General features: G+C 43.8%; 3 non-coding genes across 3 annotated transcripts; all 3 read left to right on the top strand.

Moving 5' to 3' along the window:
* The first annotated feature begins 6,222 nt into the window (after positions 1-6,222).
* On the top strand, positions 6,223-6,294 carry trnap-cgg (transfer RNA proline (anticodon CGG)). Its single transcript has one exon. It is a non-coding gene; the product is annotated as a tRNA-Pro (tRNA).
* A 280-nt stretch (positions 6,295-6,574) lies between these two features.
* trnap-cgg (transfer RNA proline (anticodon CGG)) lies at positions 6,575-6,646 on the top strand. The gene has a single exon. It is a non-coding gene; the product is annotated as a tRNA-Pro (tRNA).
* Positions 6,647-6,914: 268 nt separating this feature from the next.
* On the top strand, positions 6,915-6,986 carry trnap-cgg (transfer RNA proline (anticodon CGG)). The gene has a single exon. It is a non-coding gene; the product is annotated as a tRNA-Pro (tRNA).
* Positions 6,987-7,500: the final 514 nt, after the last annotated feature.

Raw genomic sequence — 7,500 nt, 5'->3', positions numbered from 1 at the left:
GTATCAACAATTGTTCTTCTTAAGCAATGTCGACTTCACAATTTGACCAATCCTGTGCCCTGCTAGAAACCTAGTGTTTAGTAGGGGCACAAACTGACCAAGGCTCATCTTCTGTGAAGAGAAGCCAGGCTTAAGCAGGCTATCGTTGGTAAGGTGAGATAATTGTGTTTTGTCATGGCTCGTTGGTCTAGGGCAGGGGTCGGCAACAGGCGGACCGCGGTCCGGATGCGGACCCAGACGCCGACATATACGGACCCGGAGCTATAATCAATACATTAATAGGGGATTTTTCGGCGCCTCCCACTTTTTTAACGCTGATTTGGGTGACTTGTGTAATTCGTGGAGAACCGAAGAGTTTTCGTTTTGGGGTGGGGGGGGGGAGGGAGTCAGTCCGACAGACGGACAACTTCTCACTTCAAAAAAGAAGAAGAAATCTAGACCGCAAAAATAATTAAACAACGAGTACCTGTTTTTCCTGGCCACGGACAGGTTCATGAACACAACACGAGCGTAACGTGTCTTCACGTGGTATATGTCTCGTCTGAAAGGAGTGCTGAGCACCGGAACGCCGCTCCAGCCCTTAAAATATTGCAATACCCATAAGCAGAGCTCCCATAAGGAGCCGTACACATACAGCAGTGTTTGCGTGGCTGTGTCTTTAGTTGTAAGCACAGTGGCGATCTGTTGTTATTAGCATCTGGTTAGCTAGCTATGCTAACGAATTTAAAGAGCTTTTCTACAACCAGGTGGAAGAGAGCTCTCTCCTGAGAGGCTCAAATAACCTCAGCTCAGTGAGGTTAAAGCACACCTTGATATGATCATTATAGTTATTAATGAGACTAAATGAAAAACAGGTATAAAATACTATATGACAGCAACAAAAAAGCTGTTAAAAATAACAAGAATAGAGTTTAAAAGGGGAGTGATTTGTAAAATATCCTAAAAGGAAAATATGCTACAGTTCTGTTTCATCTGTGTTGAGAGATGTCTCCATAGATCTCTCAATGTTGCTCTCAAAGTGCACCAGATTGATGCTTTTAACTTCAATATTTAAACATTACACATATCCACAGTATCTAAGTAATGTTAATTGACAATAAATATTGTTGTTTTTGAATTGTACTTTCTTTATTTGATTGGCAGTCAGTTGTTGATTACATACAGACGTTGATAAAGCTACAGGTCACTTCAATATATATCACACTAATTCATGAAGCAACTTAGACATTTTGATGTTCCGGACCTTTGCATGGGGAGATTTTCTCTAACTGGACCTCGTTGAATTTTAGTTGAAGACCTCTGGTCTAGGGGTATTATTCTCGCTTCGGGTGCAAGAGGTCCTGGGTTCAAATCCCGGACGAGCCCAGGATGTCTTCAAAGATGTGGAACAGGATAAGTTTAGGGAGCAAAAAAAGTTTGTTGTAAGCAATTTGTACTTCACAATTTGAACTGCAAGAAATCTAGTGATGAATTGGGGCAATTAATGATCAAAGCTCATCTTCTGTGTAGAGAATCCATACATTTTTATCATTGAGGACAAAGTGCAATTCATGGAAAAGTGTTTTGCATTGTCATTTAAGCAAGCTGTCATGGGGAAGCCAGAAAAATTATCTTTCGTCATGGCTCGTTGGTCTAGGGCAGGGGTCTGCAACCTTTTTGACCAAAAGAGCCATTTCGCTTATTCTTCCAAAACATTTTTTTGTCTGGAGCCGCAACACATATTTCATAGTTTTTTATTGTTATATCAGACAAAAACTACAGTTTTTTGCATTTATTATGCTATTTATTACATGATATAAAACTGTTAACCTCTAATAAGAAACAAAGAACTCTTATAAGGAGAATTACAAATAATACACAGGCCTACTTTAAAATAAATTAAACACAGCACTTGGGGAGTCCTCTGCACATTTGAAGGGAAAAAAAATATTATTAAAATGGGCCCACTTTGAAATAAATAAAACATATAGCTGCACCCTAAAAAGAGTTAAAGGTAGGGTAGGTAAGAATGGAGAAACCAGCTCGAGTGCGCTAGAATTTGAAAATACACAACCTCTTCCTTCAGACTTCCTCACAGAGCCCCTCATCCAACACACACGAACGCGCACATGACCAATGAGGGCACGAGATAAGTTTGTGCACAGATGGAAGGCTGACAGGCAGGTAGGCCATCCAGTTACTTTAGCCGGGATGAGGCAGATGATTGGTCGTGCTTTTTACATCGCTACGGCTTCCACAGATTAATTTTTGTATGTATTTATTGTCAAAGCATTTAATATATTCATTGCTATCGGGACGTTAAGAGCATTCCATGGAATATAACAAAAATTGTTTTCTGAAATAAATGACATACCCCATTGAATTATGACTGAAGATCGTCAGCTGTCTTCCTCTCCCTCGTAAAGGCTGCACCACCGTTGACAACTTCTCTCTACATATCAGACATACCGGTAAACCAGCATCGTTTGCTGTGAAAGCAGATAACTCTGTCCACGCAGAATTAAATCCTGTGTTCCTCCGGTACTTTTCTTTGATTTATCCATAGTTCGCTCATCGAGCCGGGGGTTATTCGCCTCCAAGAAAAGGCACTCGCGCGGGACCGGAGCAGGATGTGACGCATATTTTAGTTGACCTAATTAAAACCGTTTTGTTTTTTATTTATGTGTCACAGTATCACCTCAAAATACAAGATACGAAACATTTTCAACCATGCAACAAAATATAAATAGTCCAACAAATACTTTTATTTTATTTCCTTCTTATTTTTGTCTAAACTCAAGGGAGCCAGAGCAGAGGGCTTAAAGGGCCGCATGCGGCCGACCCCTGGTCTAGGGGTATGATTCTCGCTTAGGGTGCGAGAGGTCCCGAGTTCAAATCCCGGACGAGCCCACGACATCAACAACAGGTTTAGTTTAGGTATCAACAATTGTTCTTCTTAAGCAATGTCTACTTCACAATTTGACCAATCCTGTGCCCTGCTAGATACCTAGTGTTTAGTAGGGGCACAAATGTCTTCAAAGATGTGGAACAGGTTAAGTTTAGGTAGCATAAAAAGTTTGTTGTAAGCAATGTGTACTTCACAATTTGAACTGCTAGAAATCTAGTGATGAATTGGGGCAAATAATGACCAAAGCTCATCTTCTGTGTAGAGAAGCCATGCATTTTCTTCCAAGCTTTGTTTATTGAGGCATAATGCAATTCATGGAAAAGTCTTTTGCATTGTCATTTAAGCAGGCTGTCGTGGGGAAGCCAGAACAATTGTCCTTCGTCATGGCTCGTTGGTCTAGGGCTATGATTCTCGCTTCGGGTGCGAGAGGTCCCGGGTTCAAATCCCGGACGAGCCCAGGATGTCTTCAAAGATGTGGAACAGGATAAGTTTAGGTAGCAAAAAAAGTTTGTTGTAAGCAATGTGTACTTCACAATTTGAACTGCAAGAAATCTAGTGATGAATTCGGGCAAATAATGACCAAAGCTCATCTTCTGTGTAGAGAAGCCATACATTTGTATCCAAGCTGTGTTCATTGAGGACAAAGTGTAATTAATGGAAAAGTGTTTTGCATTGTCATTTAAGCAGGCTGTCGTTGGGAAGACAGAAACATTTCCTTTCGTCATGGCTCGTTGGTCTCGGGGTATGATTCTCGCTTCGGGTGCAAGAGGTCCCGGGTTCAAATCCCGGACGAGCCCAGGATGTCTTCAAAGATGTGGAACAGGTTAAGTTTAGGTAGCATAAAAAGTTTGTTGTAAGCAATGTGTACTTCACAATTTGAACTGCTAGAAATCTAGTGATGAATTGGGGCAAATAATGACCAAAGCTCATCTTCTGTGTAGAGAAGCCATGCATTTTCATCCAAGCTTTGTTTATTGAGGCATAATGCAATTCATGGAAAAGTCTTTTGCATTGTCATTTAAGCAGGCTGTCGTGGGGAAGCCAGAACAATTGTCCTTCGTCATGGCTCGTTGGTCTTGGGGTATGATTCTCGCTTAGGGTGCGAGAGGTCCCGGGTTCAAATCCCGGCCGAGCCCACGACATCAACAACAGGTTTAGTTTAGGTATCAACTATTGTTGTTATTAAGCAATGTCTACTTCACAATTTGACCAATCCTGTGCCCTGTTAGAAACCTTGTGTTTAGTAGGGGCACAAACTGACCAAAGCTCATCTTCTGTGTAGAGAAGCCATACATTTGTATCCAAGCTGTGTTCATTGAGGACAAAGTGTAATTCTTGGATGAATTAGATCATCTCCTCTCACACATCCCTGAAACTGGCCCTCCCGCTGTACTTCTCGGAGACTTCAACCTCCAGACGGGGAAGATAGACGAACTAACATCTCTGTTAACCACCTTTGCTTTCTCACTGTCTCCGTCCCCACCGACTCATAAAGCTGGCAATGTCCTCGATCTCATATTCTCAAGGAACTGCACTACTTCTAACCTCTCTGTAAACCCGCTCCACACCTCCGATCACTTCTTCATTTCATTCTCTTTACCCCTTTCCAAACATAACAAACTAATCTCTTCTCATCCTGCACTTGTCCACCGTAACCTTCGTTCCCTCTCCCCCTCTACCTTTGCCTCCTCGGTGCTCTCAGCCCTCCCTTCCTCTGACTCGTTCCAACTCCTGCCTCCAAACTCTGCTGCAGAAACTCTCCTCTTTACTCTCTCATCCACTCTGGACTCTCTCTGTCCTCTCACATCTCGGCAGGCTCGTCAGTCCCCTCCTGCTCCCTGGCTAAATGACGCACTGCGTGCTAATAGAACCGTCCTTAGGGCAGCAGAGCGGAAATGGTGGAAATCCAAACACCGTGACGACCTCCTAACCTATCAGGCTCTCCTCTCCTCTTTCTCTGCTTCCATCTCTCAGACAAAAAGCACTTTCTTTCAAGATAAGATCCAATCTTCCTATTCCAATCCTAAAAAACTATTTTCCATCTTCTCCACCCTCTTGGACCCCCCCAAAGCCCCTTCCCCCTCCTCCCTTCTGTCAAGCGACTTTGTTAACCACTTTGAAAAAAAGGTTTACGACATTCGCTCTTCTTTTTCTGACTCACCCCTACTCACCGCCGGATCACCTGAGCCACCTTCAACCGGCACACTAACCTCCTTTTCCCCTCTCTCTCCAAGTGAGGTTCTTACCCTCATTACCTCTGCCCGCCCTACCACCTGTCCTCTGGACCCTATCCCTTCAAACCTCCTTCAGACTATCGCTCCTGATATTCTACCATTTCTCACCCATTTCATCAACACTTCTCTAACTTCTGGTCACTTTCCAAACAGTCTCAAGGAGGCGAGAGTAAACCCTCTCCTGAAGAAACCCACTCTCAACCCGTCTGATGTTATAAACTACAGGCCTGTCTCTCTCCTCCCGTTCCTGTCTAAAACACTTGAACGCGCTGTCTTTAAACAACTCTCCTGTTATCTCCATCAGAACAACCTTCTGGATCCGCACCAGTCTGGTTTCAAGGCAGGTCATTCCACAGAAACTGCTCTCATTGCTGTCACTGAGGAACTGCACACTGCTAAAGCAACCTCCCTCTCCTCTGTCCTCATCCTGTTGGACCTGTCTGCTGCATTCGACACGGTGAATCATCAGATCCTCCTTCGCACTCTCCAAGAACTTGGAGTTTCAGGCTCTGCACTTTCCCTCCTCACCTCATACCTCAAAGACCGCACCTACAGGGTTACTTGGAGAGGGTCTGAGTCCGACCCTTGTCAATTAACTACAGGGGTCCCTCAGGGCTCTGTTCTTGGTCCTCTCCTCTTCTCCCTGTACACAAACTCGCTCGGATCTGTCATTAGCCCGCATGGTTTTTCATACCACTGCTACGCTGACGACACCCAATTAATTCTGTCCTTTCCCCGCTCAGAGACCCAGGTCGTCGCACGCATCTCTGCTTGTTTAGCTGACATCTCTCAGTGGATGTCCGCTCATCATCTCAAGCTCAACCTTGACAAAACTGAAGTGCTTTTCCTTCCGGGAAAAGATTGTCCCTCTCTTGACCTAACTATCAACATCGGCCCCTCTGTTTGACCAATCCTGTGCCCTGCTAGAAACCTAGTGTTTAGTAGGGGCACAAACTGACCAAGGCTCATCTTCTGTGAAGGGAAGCCATGCATTTTCATCCAAGCTTTTTTATTGAGGCATAATGCAATGAATGGAAAAGTGTTTGCGATGTCATTTAAGCAGGCTATCGTTGGGAAGACAGAAAAATTGCCTTTCGTCATGGCTCGTTGGTCTAGGGGTATGATTCTCGCTTCGGGTGCGAGAGGTCCCGGGTTCAAATCCCGGACGAGCCCAGGATGTCTTCAAAGATGTGGAACAGGATAAGTTTAGGGAGCAAAAAAAGTTTGTTGTAAGCAATGTCTACTTCACAATTTGACCAATCCTGTGCCCTGCTAGAAACCTAGTATTTAGTAGGGGCACAAACTGACCAAGGCTCATCTTCTGTGAAGAGGAGCCATGCATTTTCATCCAAGCTTTGTTCATTGAGGACAAAGTGCAATGAATGGAAAAGTGTTTTGCATTGTCATTTAAGCAGGCTATCGTTGGGAAGACAGAAAAATTGCCTTTCGTCATGGCTCGTTGGTCTAGGGGTATGATTCTCGCTTCGGGTGCGAGAGGTCCCGGGTTCAAATCCCGGACGAGCCCAGGATGTCTTCAAAGATGTGGAACAGGATAAGTTTAGGTAGCAAAAAAAGTTTGTTGTAAGCAATGTGTACTTCACAATTTGAACTGCAACAAATCTAGTGATGAATTGGGGCAAATAATGACCAAAGCTCATCTTCTGTGTAGAGAAGCCATACATTTGTATCCAAGCTGTGTTCATTGAGGACAAAGTGTAATTAATGGAAAAGTGTTTTGCATTGTCATTTAAGCAGGCTGTCGTTGGGAAGACAGAAACATTTCCTTTCGTCATGGCTCGTTGGTCTAGGGGTATGATTCTCGCTTCGGGTGCGAGAGGTCCCGGGTTCAAATCCCGGACGAGCCCAGGATGTCTTCAAAGATGTGGAACAGGTTAAGTTTAGATAGCAAAAAAAGTTTGTTGTAAGCAATGTGTACTTCACAATTTGAACTGCTAGAAATCTAGTGATGAATTGGGGCAAATAATGATCAAAGCTCATCTTCTGTGTAGAGAAGCAATACCATTTTATCCAAGCTGTGTTCATTGAGGACAAAGTGCAATTCATGGAAAAGTGTTTTGCATTGTCATTTAAGCAGGCTGTCGTTGGGAACCCAGAAAAATTATCTTTAGTCATGGCTCGTTGGTCTAGGGGTATGATTCTTGCTTAGGGTGTGACAGGTCCCGGGTTCAAATCCCGGACGAGCCCACAACATCAACAGCAGGTTTAGTTTAGGTATCAACAATTGTTCTTCTTAAGCAATGTCTACTTCACAATTTGACCAATCCTGTGCCCTGCTAGAAACCTAGTGTTTAGTAGGGGCACAAACTGACCAAGGCTCATCTTCTGTGAAGAGAATCCATGCATTTTCATCCAAGCTTT

This window comes from Pseudochaenichthys georgianus, chromosome 7, assembly GCF_902827115.2.
Source record: "Pseudochaenichthys georgianus chromosome 7, fPseGeo1.2, whole genome shotgun sequence".
Lineage (NCBI taxonomy): Eukaryota > Metazoa > Chordata > Actinopteri > Perciformes > Channichthyidae > Pseudochaenichthys > Pseudochaenichthys georgianus.
Note: the sequence above shows the minus strand (reverse complement) of the source record. Positions and strands in the feature narration are given on the sequence as shown.